The following is a 17,732-nucleotide window of genomic DNA, read 5'->3' on the forward strand; positions in this document are numbered from 1 at the left end:
AAAAAAAAAGCACGAGGAAAGGAAAAAAAAAACGCCTCAGAAGAGGGCGAGGATAGAGCGGGAGAGAGAGAGAGAGGGAAAGCCTCCCGAACGCCGTCCTGTGCACAGGCTCCCCAGCGCTGCCGGTGCCAAACCTCGGCTGCCGCACACACGGCGCATACCGGAGAGATCGCCCAGCAGCGGGTGCACTCACGCAAAGGCTCCGCCCTTATCCGGCCGACGGTTGTTCATTTTTTTTTCTCTTCTCTATTGTATTTCTCACACCTCCCTCGTAGAACAAGCGAGTTAAATCTTCCGCACCACAGCCTAATGCGCACGCGTGCTCATGAGCCAAAAAAAAAAGGGGGGGGGGGAGCTGAAGAGTTGTAATTAAGTCCTCACAAGCAGAAAAGCAGCACGCTTGTCGCGGGCGAGAACAGTGTTCACTTTGGGCGCTCTTTTGTTTTTTCGGCAGCTTCTCTTCCCCCTCTTGTGCGCTCAGCCCTCTCGCTTGGTTTGTATAATCGATCCTTGATTCTGTTTTGCTGAAGTTTTGTTTGTTTGGCTACCGTTCGTTGGTCAGGAAGGGTAAGCTGAGAGCACGGGGCCGGAACACTTCGTACTAAAAAACTTTAAAAGGATACGTCATCCGTGTTTTCTTTTCTTTTTTTCTTAACTGGATAGAGGGATGAATTTGGTACTTTTGCTACGTTGCGGAGGATTTGTATTAACAGCAAGTGATTGTCAGAAATAGCGGTGAATTTGGTGCTTTTTCTGCGTTGTGGAGGCCATGAATTAACAGCAAGACATTGTCAGAAATAGCAGATGCGCAGGCAATGAGGAGAGGATACGTTTTTTAACAGTCTTTGACATGAGCTTTCATCGCCAATGATTATTGATGTTATTGGGTGAGTGACTGAGTGTGAATAAGTAGAGCGCGAGTGGTGAGCGAGTGCGCTCTACTTTCTTCTCGGTGACGTAGTGGCGAATGTCCGGACCCCGTAGAGCATCTGTTCGGGGGTCCAATTGGACTTATTTTTGGAAATGTGGCGGAGAGTTTGAAGGATGCTTCACTCCCGCCACCGGTTGGCCCGGTATTGCACTGCCTCCGGGATCGGCCTTGTCTTTAGCGCGTCTTTACTATCCTGTCTTTCTATCCCATCTTTCTACTCTCCTACTATCTGCACGTGGTCGCGATTGTGGCTCAGCTTGAGCCAGTGGGCAGGCCTGTGCACTTTCTTTTTCTTTCTTCCTGGCAACAACAGACAGACAGACAGACTCGGTGACGCACGAAACAAGTTCTGGACGCAAACAGAATAGACAGTGTAAGTAAAGCTATTTAGACTATTTAGAGACACGCGTTGTTGCTTTCCGTTACCTAAGCTGAATGCGTAATTTTTCAGACGCTGAATATGACTGACCGTATTGCATCGGTCGCATACAAAAATGATCAACAAAAAATTTTCGCGGGATTACAAAAAAAAAGCAACACATTCCATCGTGCTCATATTCTAATGGCGTATTTACTTAAGCTTTAGTTTGGCCCAGAAGTTTTAATAAAATAATTATGCCAAGCGAATGATCCTGTTCGTTACCAGCTTCTTTGCTGATCATAATGGCAGCCAACAGTGTTAGAAAAATATACCTAATGCATTCCCCGGGAATCTGAATTTTCCTTTAGCTACGGAAAGCAGTATGGAGGCGACGCCGGAAGATGCTTTTACGAAAGGCCAAGGGGGCATGCAAACAGTTTCGAAAGCACTCTCGAAGGAAAGGACAAAATAGCTTTCTTGCAGTGTATTGTCCGACCTGTTCTTCGGTACAGACCTGTGATAGCACTAGCTGTCATCGTTAGTTAAGCAAAGATCCGGTACCGCTAGACTGAGGAGTCAGAACGAATCCCTAGATGCGGAAATTACATCAGAAGTCCATTACGCTATCGGATAAAGATCTCGCCTATTTAAGAACGTGTTGCAGTTTGAAGTTTCAGAAATACACAGAAAATTATGAATAATTATTATACTACAGAAAGGGGTCCCGGAGTATGACTAGTTTAGGAGAGCCTCTTATAATAATAAAATGGCCAAATTAATAACATTTGTTGGTGACAGCAATAACAAGCAAGACAGCATCACGGGAAGTAATATTTAACCAAGAACACAGCGTAATAAAACAATGAAAGAGGTATACAAGTTCACAGTATGGTAGTATACTAACGATTAAAAATGTACGTATTATGTAGGCGCTTAAATTTGACTTAGACGATGCTAGTCTGATATGCTACGGCAAAGAATTTCAGAGTTTTATGAAAAATGTCAAGCTGTTTGGATGGCAAAGTTAGTACGAACTTTGGGAAGTAGAAAGTTTCCATGAACCGAAGAGCGTGTAACATTAGGGTTAGTAATGTATTTCATGTGAATAAATTGCAGGAGGTTGCTGTCATTCATGGCGCGATATCCAAATACTACTATGTTAAATTTGACTAGATCATGAAAGCGAAGTATGTTAAGAGCATGGTACAACGGGGATGTAAGAAGGGGCCGATTATTCAACGTTTTAATGACTATGAGTATAAATGCGTAGTATAGTGTAAAAAAATGCGCGCAGGTTTAAAGAAAGGACGAGCCTTAAGCAATATTCCAATACCATATGACGCTTTTCTTTGTAACTCCTGAATGTGCGAGTTAAGTTTCAGACAGCTGTCGAGTAGAACACCAAGGAATGAGAAGGGATCAGAAGGATACACGGGATGCAAATTTATGCATAACGGGAATATATTCGCCTTGATTTATAGACCAGGAACTAAACATCGCGAACTTTGGTTTCCAAGGATTTATCAGAAGTCTGTTCTGAGCACACCAATTAGCAATGTTATTGAGCTCTTGGTAAGTGTCATGGCAAGGAAGTTCAGCGCTCGTGTTTCGTCTTGTTTTTGCGCTGCATTCAGCTATTAAAATCATGCATGAAATAACTCCATGAAAGCCGTCGGCCGACCCGAGTATTTCGCAGCTTTCTAGATCTACAAGCGGCTATACCTAGTATGCCTAATAATGCTAATCAGAAATGCATTTCTAGGTGCACCAAGTTTTGAATTGACCACTAATGCACTGAGCCAAAAGTCCACCATTTCCTGATTTCAGTGGTGGCGAAATCCAAACTACGTCCCTATTCTGTGCGATGTCAGTGCACGCTGAAGTATCTCAGGCAGTCTAAATTGAACCAGAGAACTCCAAAAGGGCGCCTCTCACGCTTCCTTCCCTCTCGGCACGGTTCAGTGTTCACCGAGAGTGCTACAATTATTGCGGCTTTCCTCGCCTCGAAACCACCTCGCGCACCACCGTACCCCGCGAGGGCTGATCCCGCTCACCGGCTGGCCGATGCAGCGGAAACGGCTGTCACGCTTTGTTGCGACGGAAACCGCCATTCATCCGTCCAAGTAGTGAGGCGGGCATCGCCTCCGAAACGCGCTAGGCTTAGCTACTCTCATTTCGCATTCTTGCGCCGCAGTAAAGGGTGGAGTAATTCGCTGTCTCGGTGGTCTCGTCTCGAAGTCTCAGTGCCGCGACACGTGTGAAGGGAGACTCTATTTAACCACACTTTGCAGCGTCAGCATAGAGTGGCTCGATACATGTGCGTGGTGCACGTGAAGCAGTTACCGCGCTGTTCCCTCCTTCGCACCATCCTGCTCCACGATGTCCATGTTTTGAAGGCATTAACTATTGACAGTACTTTAGTTGTAGTAACCACGAATGCGTTCTCATCGATAGTAGGAAGCTTGACGAAAAGGTTTGTGAGGAGTTTGCGTCTAGACGTTTTCTGTCCCGTGAATTTAGTCATCTGAAGTTCGTAGCGCTTACTTCGAGCGAAATATGTGCAGGTCTTGTCATGGTGTGCGCTGCTTCGAATGTGACGCCGCCGCATGTCAACCAAGCTTACCAATAGACAAGTGCCATTCGGTCTGTGCATGTGGCGATCAGCAGTCAGAAACTGCGGATATAGCGTGATGTAATAAAATAGCAGCTTAAGCACAATGGTCGCCTTTTCATAAATATACTGCCGTATTTACCCTGATGCTGTGTGCCCTACTGATGGCGGAACAGCAGATGAATTAAAGAGCAATATATACCTCTTGTTCCTCTATTTTGTGATGATTAATATGTCAGTGTGTTTTTCTCGCGCCAACACCGCGTGCACCTTTTATGCGGTAACTTTCAAGTTGAGCACTTAATGTCGGCTTTACTGATGACCAGTGACGGCCTTATTAGTGCAACGTTAAAAAACCAACTTGACGAATTATGAAGTTGCGAAAGGGGACAAAGGAGGTTTTATTCTTGTTTGATACATACATACACACACACACACACATGCACATACACATACGCATACGTACATCCATGTCTAAATACATACATACATACATACATACATACATACATACATACATACATACATACATACATACATACATACATACATACATACATACATACATACATACATACATACATACATACATACATACATACATATGCATACATACATACATACATACATACATACATACATACATACATACATACATATGCATACATACATACATACATACATACATACATACATACATACATACATACATACATACATACATACATACATACATACATACATACATACATACATCACGCACGTGCTTGGTTGCTTCACACCACCTTCTGCTCAGGACTACAGGGATGAAGCGACTCCCGTGCAGCGCAGCGGAGAAAATATTGTGACCGATCTGAGCAGCCTGATCATCTGTCGAGAGGGCTTCTTAGCATAGCTGATCCGCCAGGTTCCGCGCGACGAGTGTCGGTGGCTGCTACTAGAAAGCTACCATCCGTGGCAAGCACACGTCTGGTTGTGTGCTCTGCGCCCTGAAGATAATATGGACCAGAAAATATGGCGCTGTCAGTACGACAATGAATGTTATCGGGCATAGTATAGTCAGAGTCCTAGAGTCACAGAGAAGTTTCATGATCATAAAGCGCTATTCAGGGACTGGTATAGCTTTGACCAAAGACAGGAATCGCTCCATTCGCTGAGCTTTAGCACGCGGTTCATATCTGCTAGCCATGGTTTTATATATTTTTAGTCTTTCATTATCGTTTGGTTCAGCCTGGTATACTCTCGCGCTATTTAAAGCAACCCATTACTCACATGTTTCACATACAGAATCACGGAGCCCAATTTGTAAGAAAGTTATTGGACTGGAAAGCTACCTTGCCCTTTAGCGTTATGTCAGTCAAGGTGAGGCCGATTAGATTTCTTTCCAAGAGCATTTGTCAATGGCCTAATGGTGTTCAGCCCAACGGCGTCTAGGGGAAGAAAGTCTTTGAGGTGAAAAATGACTCCCTCCTCTTGCCAAATGTCGAGCGAACAAAGAGAGAATTGAGGGTAGGTACCTAATCAGTGTCAAAAACGTGTGCTAGTTGTTTATGTTCGTAGTTTAAGAGAGATCAGAATTTCGCTCTAAAATATGGTCTGTTTCCTTCTCCAAAGTTTCGAGAGCATTAACCGCTTCTTTTTCTGACGGTTCCGATGCGATGTTTGCTAGAAATATTTTTGTTTATTCCTTACGCGCCGGTCTTCTTATTCAGGTTTTCTTCAATCTGCTTTTCGCTGTTAGCATGTCCGGGTTCATATTCGACTGTGACTTTTATGGTAGCCAACATCTGCGCTCATGACAAGAAAAGCGTAGTTTTTCATTCGTAGACCATCGAAATGCGGCTCCCAGTGGAGAGATTAGGCAGGAATGGTATTCAAATCGTAGTCCCATTTTGTTTTTGCACCGAATCTCCATTCTTCGTGTCCCGGGAGCCTTTTTCATATGTGTCGCATTTTACGAGTAGGTTTTTTTTTTGCTTCCAAACCTTCCAAACTAAAATGAATTCATTTTCAGTGTATATTCTGGACTGCCCACTGATTACATTAGTGTAACTAAAATAATAGGCTTCAACATTAAGCGTCAGCAGCGTGAATGAAGCAACGAGGTTGTTCAAAGTCGTAGTATTTCTTTGTTAATAAAGAAAGTTGATAACATTAGCGCCTATCAATCGCGCGGGTTTTTCACCACAGCCTCAGGTTGCTATATGAATTATCCCAAAGAATTTCAGGACTGGCTCCTAAGACGTAATAGCGGAAGCATGTAAAAAATAGCAGATCCATTGAAGTGCATTTTAAGCACCCAGGTAGATGCAAGAACAACACACAAAAAAGCTGCAACTGCTTCATGCTAGTTGAAATTCAAACTTCTAGTTTCACTTCACATTAAATAAATAAAACTAAACTGCATGTAGTCACTATATATCACTGTTGAAAGAGCTAATAAGTTGTGGTTTCCTGAAGAGAAGCCAAATACGCCGTGTGTGTCCCTGGTGTTCTAACTCGCAACAAAAACATTCGCTGAAATAAGTTCGCTGAGTTTGTCAGTAACAATGTGTGATGTCAAGGTATTTTATTCCGAATTAAATGCGAATGCGACGTATGACGCATGAACAGCAAAATTAGATCTTTTTTTTTTTAATTCAGAAACTTCAAATACAAGTGCGCTTAGTTTTCACTCCGGAGGGTTACTGGCCGTTCTCGGCAGAAACGAGCCATGTTTTCTTTATTTTACATTTTGTACTTGGGCAGACTTGATTTGACGTCTCTAAGACACTGTATTAATTCAAGACGTTATAATATATGCTCTGAATTGCTTATAACGGGCCTATTACAGCACGCCCCTATATTGATCTCATTAACACTCTTTATTGCGAAGTGGAAAAAGTGCTTTTGAGCTCGAATTTATTTTATTATTATGTTGAGAGGGCACCAGAATTCAGCCCGCCGAAAGGCATTCAAATGCGCCTCCCACCAGGTGCTGATCTGTTTTTGGCGCTTCGTGCGAGGTTTCTGGATATCTGGGTCATAATAAAACCCTCTGTTATGACATTTCATCCGGAATTCAGTTTCTTTGAATGTTGTCTCAGTCTTTTACGGTTCGATTGCAGACCTGCTTGGAACGACAGAAATGACACAGTTACATTAGTTGCATACACATCTGCATACAACTCGCCGCGGTTAAGGCCAAAGAGCGCTCGCTGTCTGGGGATTCTGTAAGCGCACAAAATAGTATCAGCACTCTGCTGTTCCACATTCGCGCAGCGGCAGCCGACCCGACCTAAGGCGTTTATCCAAGAAAGTAGCGGCGAAACAATAACACCGATGCAGTGGTTGAAGGCCACGCGAAGTTGCTCCGTGGCAATGAGTAGCGGCACGAATTTATACAGTCCCGGGAGAGACGAAAGCGGCGGGAGTGAATATCGAGACCGGAAAGGAGCGACATTATTCCAGGCAGCAAATATCAGAACTGTTTTATTCAGCATGCAAGCGCAGCAGTGCGCTTCTTCGTTCTCCTATTATGGAGCGGAAAGAAAAAAAACAGGGGTGAAAATCTGCACCCGTTACAGCGCGTTTTCTCTAGACTATGTGCTGTGTGCTTTGTCGCAGTGTACAACAATGGGTTGATTTTTTTTTTTATTTTCGCGGATTGGGAGTGTGGCTTTCAAAAATTCCCGACGCTGAAGGTGTATTATTCTACTGCGGAAGCATCAGCTTGCAAGGATGTTTTTCGTCTTGCACGAGAAAAAAGCAACCTGCACATTATAATATTTTTTTTCTTTTTGCCCTGCGCGCTGTGGACATAATTCCAAGGCGGTGTAGCTTCAACGAGATCACACTAAATTATGTGCAACGCAGGAATATTATGTTTTGTTGGCACGCTTTTCGATACGTGACGCATTCCTCCGGGGTGTTAAGCGGATTCCAAAATGTAAAAAAAAAAACGCGGAAGAAACATCTGAACGAGGTCTGGCTTCCTCTAGGAATCCTCCAGACTGACTGTTCAGCTCTTCTAAAACTTGCGAAGAAGAGTAAAACGAATAATCCCTGATATATTGGAACACTCTTTCGTTGCTTACGTGGGGCGTCTCAGCGAACGAAACTTAATGACTAGTTAGCATCCGGCCTGTTTGCGTGGAGTGTATGTGCGAGCTCTGCTTCATCGTGCCTGTTTATGTCGCAGTGCAGGAGGTGCTGATCAAAACTCGCTCGCTCCGTCGTCTCAGGGAAGACGTAGTTAGGCAAAAGAACGAAGAGGAGTGCGCGGCTTCGGGAAGAAGAAGAAGAGGATCGAAACAAACCGCGGCCTCCATTCTCTCCCCTGGAGACGCGCCAGGCGTCGCGAGCATCATGCGGAGGAGCAAACCGAGCGGATGTTCTGTTCTCTGACGTCACGAGGCGATAAGAGCCGCCGAGCGGCTCCCATGTGTTTTGCGCCTTTCTAAAACGTTTTCCTCTTTTTCTACGCGCTTTACTTGCGGCAGAAGACAGACAAGGAAGAAGAAAACAAACAAACAAACCAACAAACAAATAAACCAAACCGGATGCCTCCCTGGAAAGATACGCGGGCGCAGCACAGTTTCCGCTCTGCGCACCTCTTGGGGCAACGTATGTGATCTCGAGCGGAACTTTTGTGAAAATTTAGAGATAACTGGGCGCAGCGGGCGTCTTTTGCCGCCCTGTTTAGGTTGCTACTGCTCTTTTCTGCTGCTTCTCCTTCTCGCTACCACTCATCCCCCCCCCCCCCCCCCTCCCTCTGCTTTCCTTCCAATCTTCCTCTCCGGGGAAGAGGCCTTGAACAGAGAAGCGCTTTTAAACAACTCGGCTGAACTTGCGCACTTAACGTGCTTGCAGCCTGGCTTTGGGGCCGAGGTAATCCGTCCGCGCCAGACTTTGACAAATAGGCGCCGATCAAATCTGGTCGTTGGCGCGAAGTTGATGCTCTTCTTCCGGCGACTTGGCGCTCGGTGTGCGGCTGCCGGCTTCGATGAAGTGACGGAACGCGCCCGCTCGCGTTCGTAAAGCCTTGGGGAAAAGCCAGATTAGCAAAGACAGAAAGACTAATATTCTTTTAAACCTGCGCAGACTGCTAGAAAGCGCATGGATTTGGCTCTGTCGAGATCCGCTTCGTTCCAGGTGGGGCCTTTTGGGTTTCATAATGCCATTTTTGGTTTCAAAAAAGCATCCATAAGGCCATGAGCTGAAGCGACTATAGGTTCCGGGAAAATCCTTCACCTGCATTCGGAAAGAAACTGACGTCTACAGAATAGACACTGTAGGAAGTAAAATACTTTTAGGCGGCTAAAAAATTCGTTCATTGAATGACACGTCGTTTTGATCATGGGCAGTCTTGGGAAATCTAGCGTAGCATCGCCGATCTCTAGGTATTGCTCCAAACCTTTCTACAACAGTGGTCAAGCACGCTGCAAATATAAGGCTATGGTTTCAAAAAAGCCTGAAAGGGTTTCACTGTGTTTGTGTTTACCGCGGCTTTGCTAGCTTTAATTGAAACAAGAAAAAAGCATTGAAATTTTTTTCATAACAGACGTAAAATACTTGCATGACAGCAGTGTGCCAAGTTATAGCGGTGTCTATAAGCTTTTACTGCTTCCCCACCTCTTGTATTGTTTTGCCACTGTTTCCACTCGTATCAGATATGCGGGCCAGTAAGATTCATCTGTAAGAGCCGATGATGCACACGGCAGGAGCTGGAAAGGATTATGTTGCCGCCCGCCCCTGACTACGGCTGCCGAAAGCGTGGTTTCTGTTGTAGTCGGATATTAATTTATGCTTTCGTATCGAGTCTCTCGTGAAATTTGTTGCCGCGTTGATAGATTTTCTGTTCCCATGAGTCGAAAGGTCACACGCGCTGCATGCGCTTCCTCCCTATTTTCGAGCGTATTTTCCAGCGGGCGACGGAAAGAAAATAACAGATGCAACACTAACAGGTTGGCGCACAACATTGTGGTTTGGAGGAGAAATGCGAACTGACGACGTTCTAACCAGAGCCAAGGCCCGGAGAAACAGACGTGGGCTGGACATGCAAGGCGCACAGCAAATAATGGATGGCCAATTAGAGTGACTGAAAGGACTCAGGATACTAAGGCATGATCCATGAGATTAGAGTAATAAAGCGAAATGTTTACTGGCCTAGCCGCGCCGATTTCGCCGTGGGCTGCAGTTTGACCTTGAACGTCCTTGCTGCGCCGCTGCCGTAGAAACGCATCACGTGACTTCACCGCGCCGCCGACCGGTCTCTTCGCCGTCGCTGTGCCGGGCCCCACAGCCGCGGTGCGGCTGCTGCCTGACCATGTGATCTAGCCGAGCAGACGCGGCTTGGTGTCTGTAACGTTGAGTGCGTTCCGCACACTGGTTAGTCAGCGCGCCCACCCTGGCAGGTGGCAGTTATTGGTTGATCGGGAGAGGTTGGTCAGCCAATGAATGCTGCGGCCTATTTCTGCAGTGCCCCGTGTCTGCCACAACGTTGTCAGCGCTAATGATGGCAGTCCACATGTCTCTCTCTCTCTCTCACCACCGCCGCGTACCTCGAAGCGTGACTGAGGCGTCCACTGCCCCAGGGAGCCAGCTAAGCGCCCTTCCTTCCCTCAAAATCATCCGCGTCTAGAACGTTGTCAACTCCAACGCCAATGAACACAATGAACGCCGACAGCGTTCGATATGGATATCCTGGATTACCACATTCATTTTTTGCTGCACAGATTGCGCAGATCACTGTGCTAGGCTTCTGTCCAGCAATGAACTGAACTTGGGCTCATGGTAATGGTGACGTAGACGATCCGCCCATGATGTATCCACAAAACGCGACACGCCCGAACCTTTCCTGTTGGCGCTTGAATTCTGCGTAAGCGTGCGTGGCGCATGTTGCAAGAAAACCGCGCTGACAGCCGTTGCACGGGGCGGCAGAGGCGCACGAATGGCGTCCGCTTCCGCCAACGTCCCCCGCGGAGGCACCGTTCCGGCCTCGTCGTGGGAATCGGCGCCGGACCCATGTAGCCACCGTCACGGAATGAGCCGCGCGCGCTCGTCCGACGGCGCGGGAAAAAAAGGCCGCGAAGTTTGCCGTGGGGCAAGCCGGGTTGGACGCCTTGGACGCCCGCGGTGCGGGCCCGAGGCTCCTTGTATTGATCAGCCTCGCCGCTACCAGGCCGAGGGGATCGAAGCGGCCTGCTGCAGCGGGTGCACGGACGCTCGTTACGTGGCTGGATATTTACTTGGCCCGATTATTATGATGATGACGGCGCGGCCGTCCCAACCAGCCAGCCGCCGCAGCGCCGTTATTTCCCGGGAGCTGGGCAAAGCCGGAAAGCGTGGTGCGCCGCTCGCTGCCTTCCAAGGGCGAGGGACGCGGCAGAGAAGGAATAAAGGGGAAAAGAGCCAGCAAAAACCGAGAGCTGGCGGTGAACAACAGAAACGACGCCGATGAAGGGGGAAAACGCGCGGAGAAAAACTGGCGCTCTCTTTGCTCGCGGTTGCCGCAGTTTGGCGCAGTCATTATGGAGGCGTTAATTGGTTCCGTTCCATAACGATGGAAAAAATGTCGATGCGCGCACGAAAAAAACTTCGGGGGGGGGGGGGGACGCTAGAAGCCAGGGTGTGCAGCGGTGGTCGAGCAGACAGGGACCGGTGTGGCCGAATCAACGGAAGCCAGTCGGCAACGGCGACGCACCGAAATAACAAGAAGAAAAGGGCGGACACTGGAAGGTCGCTCAGCTGGGCGGCCCCTCCGGTGAGCTGGAGACAGATTTGGTGCCGCTTAATGACGCCCGTCTGGTAATGAAAGCGGGCGCACGGCGAGCCAGGTTCACCGGGCGGCGCACTCGTCGTTGGCCGGCGATTCGATAGTGGCCGAACGCGACCTTGGGGCCGTGCTCTCGTTAGCCGCCTGCGGATGACCGAGCACGAGCCGCGGGGGCGGGCGTTGCGAGGCTCCTTGCGTGGCTGCTGAGGCGTCTCTCGGCCGTTGCCGGCTTCTCGCGGGATGATCACCTGGCGGAAAACCCGCTTAGGGTGCAGCCAGGACGGCCGCGCTGCGTCGTCCTCTGGGCGCCGTATCTACGGGTGCCAGCCCGGCTTTTGTTGACTGAGAGAATTGGGGGGCTTAGCCGTTGCGCGGGCCGTTGCTGCAAGTGCGCACTCGCGAAGGGAAGGACAGCTCGTGGGATAAGAGTGGCGTAACATGCAGGCATCCAAGGAGCAGACGCGGGCAGCGGCCGCCAAGCTTCCATGGAAGTCGTACTGTGGAGCTTCCAGCCCTTCGTGGTGACTGCTGGTCTGTGCCAAAGCGTACTCTGAAGGTGCGTGAGGGCTATGATCGGCTACTGCGGAGCGCACTGTCCTTCTGACGACTGTTCTGTTTCAAGCAAACCGCAACTGCGATGGTGTCAACGCGAAATACACGCAGCATTGGTTAACCGGCGTCCGCTAAGATATTGTCTGTAATTAGATAACGAAAAGCTGTTGGAGCCGCCGCGGTGGCTGAGTGGTTATGGCGCTCGGCTGCTGGCCCGAAAGACGCGGGTTCGACCCCGGCCGCGGCGGTAGAAATTAGATGGAGGCGAAATTCTGTAGGCCCGTGCGCTGTGCGATGTCAGTGCACGTTAAAGAACCCCAGGTGGTCGAAATTTCCGGAGCCCTTCACTACGGCGTCTCTCATAGCCTGAGCCGCTTGGGGACGTTAAACCCCATAAACTAAACTAAACTAAAAGCTGTTGGATCATTTTCTAATACAAATGAGCAGAACCTTTCTTCAGCCTGCATCAAGCGAATTCCTTTTCGTTTTCTGCCAATGTTAGGGCGATCGTGTTCGCGTTTTAATGCGAAAGCATTACTAGCACCATTACTAGAAAAGTCGGCGGTGTGTGTGCGTCCGTGCGTGCGCGCACACACACGTGTGTGTGTGTGTGTGTGTGTGTGTGTGTGTGTGTGTGTGTGTGTGTGTGTGTGTGTGTGTGTGTGTGTGTGTGTGTGTGTGTGTGTGTGTGTGTGTGTCCGCAGATCGTTCAAAAAATCCCATCGATGGCAAGAAAATTTAGGTGACGTCATCAAGCGGCCGTATAACGCACACAGCAAGCCGAACACCGCCACTTCAGACAGTCATATACATGTTCGTCTATATAGGTATACTCGCCACTGACTGACAGACCTCCATGCGGCGCCAGTATTCCCGACATTCGTACCAAATTTGTAACAGAACCGAAAAAGTTTCTCCCCCTGTCCTCTCTTCCTGTCCCCTCACCTCTTTCATTTCATTTCTCCATTCTGCCTGCTGTCCTTTATTTCCGCTGCCCCAGCTCAGGTGCTTCAGTATCGATGGCAGATGCCGGGGTAGCAAAAATCTTTTCCTTCCTTTTTACTATTATTTTTAATAAAACCACTACCACCAACCGAAAAAGTACAGCGTTCCGGGTGCTCCATACGATTTGTCGTTGCATATAGCTTACATGTGCTAGTAAAGTTGGAGGGTAGCTTGCGACAGGGATTCGAACCGACGACATATGCACCTTCAATTGTATGCCTTCCTAGACTTTCGTATCAAAATTGATGCAACCGTTCGTCGTACAGCGTTCCGAGTGGTGCCATACGCGCATGCGGTCGTCCCAAACAACCAAACGCCTACGTCTTGCGTCCCACGACATGCAAACTCGGCCAACCTCATCTGCGTGCAGCGAGAGGGTCCGGACGTTTGCGGTCTGGTGCGCAACCCATACGCAAGCACAAAATCTCGTAGAAAAGAACTTTAATGCGTGTACAAACATTACACGTTAACGATGCACCCAGGGACAGCAATGCTTTCGCATTCCCACACGTAAGCATTCGTAAGTGTATATGCCCAATTTTTTGTTCCCACACAACGATAATCGACGGCCGCGAATCTGTTCCCGGTATTCCGCAACCGGGGTGCCTACGCAGTGCTGTCGCTTAGCCAGCGTCGCTGTAGACGCCGCGGAGAAAGACACCCGTAACTGGAGGCTCATCAAGGCAGCCGTGATCGTGCAATTACACGCCAGCTTTCTCCAGGCGATACTCCATTGCCCCAGGGAACGAACGCTCTTTCGCATTACCACGGCCAATTGATTCTGCGAATCTGCGGCTATTCTGAATCTCCTGATGGCTTTCCCATCTGTGCTCTTGTCTGCTATTCGATCCGCTACTGCGTGTCACTTGCGTTGGCTTGTGTTCGCGTTTGTCCGTGTTCGTGTAGACGTGCTAGCTTCGTTGTATTTGATGCCCGACGCACGCAGTTGCAAGGGGTGGCGTCAAGGAGCATTAAAGCGAAGGTAAAGGAAATTACTGTTTACAAGATGCCTGTGGGGGCTTGAGCCTTTAACTGCGAAAGGGCTTTCGAAGGAGGAACGGCTACTGCGACCTACAACCTATAGCTTCCAGACTCTCGATGGATGCTGTATTCGAGTCAACAGATATCCGAATAGTCTCTGAGTTGTGAGTGGTTGCTTGGGTTAATCCACCAGCTTGAATAGAATGCGTTGTATCTAATAATCTGAGCATTTGTGCTGACGGCAGTAGTGGCGAAGGCAGTTTCCAGCAGTGTCTTACCTGCTAGCTGTTCCAGCTGCAGCTGTACCTTGTACACTTTGTTGGGTGTAGGTGACATTTCTTTGCAACGCTGATCGGAATTTGATAAAATAAATTGCATAATAGGTAACTACCCAGTAAACAATCGGCGTGAGCCGCAGCTGCTCCGCGCTGGCGCTTCCTACGCTCTTGCTTCAGCGCGGCCTTCCTAGGACGAACCTCGTCCGTGACAGCGATGCCGCAAGTTGAAGGTTCGCCCCGTATACGCGCTATCGCTCTAGCGATGTCTTCGTTGCCTCCCGTTCCCCGGTCTGGCTACGGCGCCGATCAACTTCTCACTCGGCGGCGAGCACAGCTGGGTCTTGTCGACCGTGAGCCTCGCGAGAGCGACAGTCGTCCTCTGTATCACCCAGAGCAATGCGGAACGACAGCTGCTGAGTCATCCTCGTGAGTTGGTTTTTCGATTTGTTATTTTGTTTCCCTGGCCGCCCACTGAGGGAATCTTGACTGAGCTCCCTCTTACCGAGCACTTCGCTTCCGAGTTGCAGCCGCTCACGGGGAGGGAAAAACCAGAACAGATTAGGCTGGCTCACCTGGCCAGTGGCTTTCTCGGCTTCGATAGCGAGAGGCGAGCGGCATTGCTGGGCGAGCTTAAGATGCCTATTTCTCTCTCCGCAACAGTGTCTCTTCATTTTTTTTCCCTGCTTGTCTTTTTTTTTCTTTGACCTCCATTCTTGTTTTCTTGTTCCGCTCTCATTCTTTGTCTCCTGGCCAGAATTTTTTTTAGTCTCTTTTAATATCTCTGTCGGCGACAGTGTCTCTCAATTTTTACCCTTAGTTCTTCCCTTCTTTCTGCCATCGCCGCCCCTCCATTCGTTACCTGGTCTTTCTCTTCTGGCCGCTTCGATCGCTGACTTTGGACGGGCTTCAGCCACGGGACGGCTCGGGGTGTGCACCGTATAACATCTCACGCCATAAAAAAAAAGGAAACAGTACAGCAGCTGGGAATTGAAATCGCAACTGCTGGGGCTCGCGACTCGGGTGCGCTACCGAATCGAAACTGGTACCCGATTTATCTTTATTGCACGGAAGAAAAGCGCCTCTCTCAATTACCTCTCGGTCCGCGAAAGAGGTCCCCAAAATGGGCAGAAATACCGTGTCATGACATGTCGCTGCTTTTGTACATAACCTTCGCGTTGTGCAAATAGTTAAATTTTTCCTTTCCATCACAGGGTAAATTCTGGTAATGGCACCTCTTGTCCTGTTAGCTGTTATGCCCGTAAAACAGCAACGAGGGCGGGGAAGTGTGCCTGGTGTAACCTTATCTTTCACCCTCCGCAGAAATACCCGCCGTGGTGGCTCAGTGGTTAGGGCGCTAGACTACTGATCTGGAGTTCCCGCGTTGGAACCCGACCGCGGGGGCTGCGTTTTTATGGAGGAAAAACGTTAAGGCGCCCATGTGCTGCGCGATGTCAGTGCACGATAAAGATCCGCAGGTTGTCGAAATTATTCCGGAGCCCTCCACTACGGCACCTCTTTCTTCCTTTCTTCTTTCACTCCCTCCTTTATCCCTTCCCTTACGGCGCGGTTCAGGTGTCCAATGATATATGAGGCAGATACTGCGCCATTTCCTTACCCCAAAAACCAATCATTATTATTTGATTTTAGAGCGATAGCTCTACTCCTATCATGACCCCCCCTCCGGCGTGTTTCAACGTATGACCTCTGGCTCCGCAACTTGACCTCTAAAGAGCCGCACATGTTTCTAGTCACGTACGCCGCGCGCGCCGCAGAGAGGAGGAGGAGGGTAGCTGCTGCACTGCGCATGCGCGCGCCGCCTCGGAGAGGAGGAGGAGGGTAGTTGCCGCGTTGCGGAAGGGGGAAAGGAGGCATCCCAGGTGTGCTGCGTCCACGCCTTGACCGAGTGGAGCGGGAAAACGTCTGCCGGCATCGCATCCGGCATCGCATGAAACTCGGTTCTGCACAGAACGCCGGTGCACTTTGATGCGTTCAATGGAACGCTGGTTGTGCTCGACACAACGCCCGGTCGCCCACAGCCAAAGCTCCCAGCTGGGCAAGGTAAAAATAAAACAATGAAACCAGCGTTGTGTCTTAGTTCACCGGAGCTATCGCTCGACATTCGGTTCAGCAGCGCCGAACCCCTCTAAGTTTTTTTCTTCCCTTCTTGCAGCCCGTCCTGTCATAGCTTCCACTCTTGCACTGAATTTCTCCGCTCTTCTGCAGGCGAAAATCACCAGTGTTCAGTTCGGCTGAGAAAACTTTTTTCGGGTGGGCGTACACAGCCTTGTGGACCTCACCACTAAGCGCAACTCCCTTTCTGTCAACAGCTGAAGACATTCCAACGCAAACCATTGGGCCTAAATCTCGTTATCATTTAATGTTTAATTCAGCTCGAGGCCGAGCTTACTTCGACTCTGTCATTCTTCAAGCTCGATTAGCGCACAAATATAGTTAGAGCGCGGTCAATGTTGCTCGGAGGTTCTGGAAAACAAGTGCTGAATTCCTGCAGAAATGTCAGAGCAGCTTGTCTTGATGCTGGAATTTCTTTCGCGGCAACTTTCCATATTCCAGAGCGATTAGCGGCGTGGTTTCGGGCCGACGAGGAGGAGGAAAAAGGAGGGGGAGTAAAGTAAAAGAAAACGTGGCACTTGGAGGAAAACTTGCACGTTCGCTCGCTGACCGTGCAGAGGCTGTCGAAATGTGCACTCTCGAAACAGCGCCAACACGCACGCGTGAAAAGAAAAAAAAATGAGGTAAAGCGAAGTATCTTTGCTCACTTGCTACAAGGGCTATTAAAGCGAAAGCACCTGGCAGAATTTTGCTGAGTGTGCGCATGAAAGAAAAAAAAAATCTCTCCGTTGCTTCACATGGAGTGCGCAAATGATCTCACTCTGCTCCGCCTCGAGCCAGTTTCGTTTTCATTATGCAGCAGTTAAATGTTGATCAAAGAAATCTTGCTCTCTGCGGTACTGCCTCGTTTAGTAATAATGACAGAAGGAAAAATGCGTTTGGAATCAAGGCATTTGAAGGGGAGAAGGTTTTTTTTTGTTGGCAGGAACGAGCGGTCGTGTACCTTGTTTTATATTAGTTAATTTTTTTGCCATGAAGGATATCACATAACTTTAGTCGGTGCATCAAAAAACCAACCACATCACTTCACTCACTCTTTGGGAAGTGACTGAGGAAAGAGAAAACGAGGTTTTGACCGTACAACTCGCTTCGGGCGCCTGGACGGTCCGTGCGACAAAATCGTGCGT

At 48.8% G+C, this 17,732-nt stretch overlaps 1 protein-coding gene and 1 pseudogene across 1 annotated transcript in view; both read left to right on the plus strand.

The window, feature by feature from the left end:
- Nucleotides 1-17,732, plus strand: part of LOC144101219 (uncharacterized) — a 337,728-nt gene that overhangs the window by 78,208 nt on the left and 241,788 nt on the right. The gene's annotated exons all lie outside the window — the stretch shown is intronic.
- LOC144116834 (U2 spliceosomal RNA) lies at nt 942-1,107 on the plus strand (annotated as a pseudogene).

Source organism: Amblyomma americanum, chromosome 1 (assembly GCF_052857255.1).
Source record: "Amblyomma americanum isolate KBUSLIRL-KWMA chromosome 1, ASM5285725v1, whole genome shotgun sequence".
Lineage (NCBI taxonomy): Eukaryota > Metazoa > Arthropoda > Arachnida > Ixodida > Ixodidae > Amblyomma > Amblyomma americanum.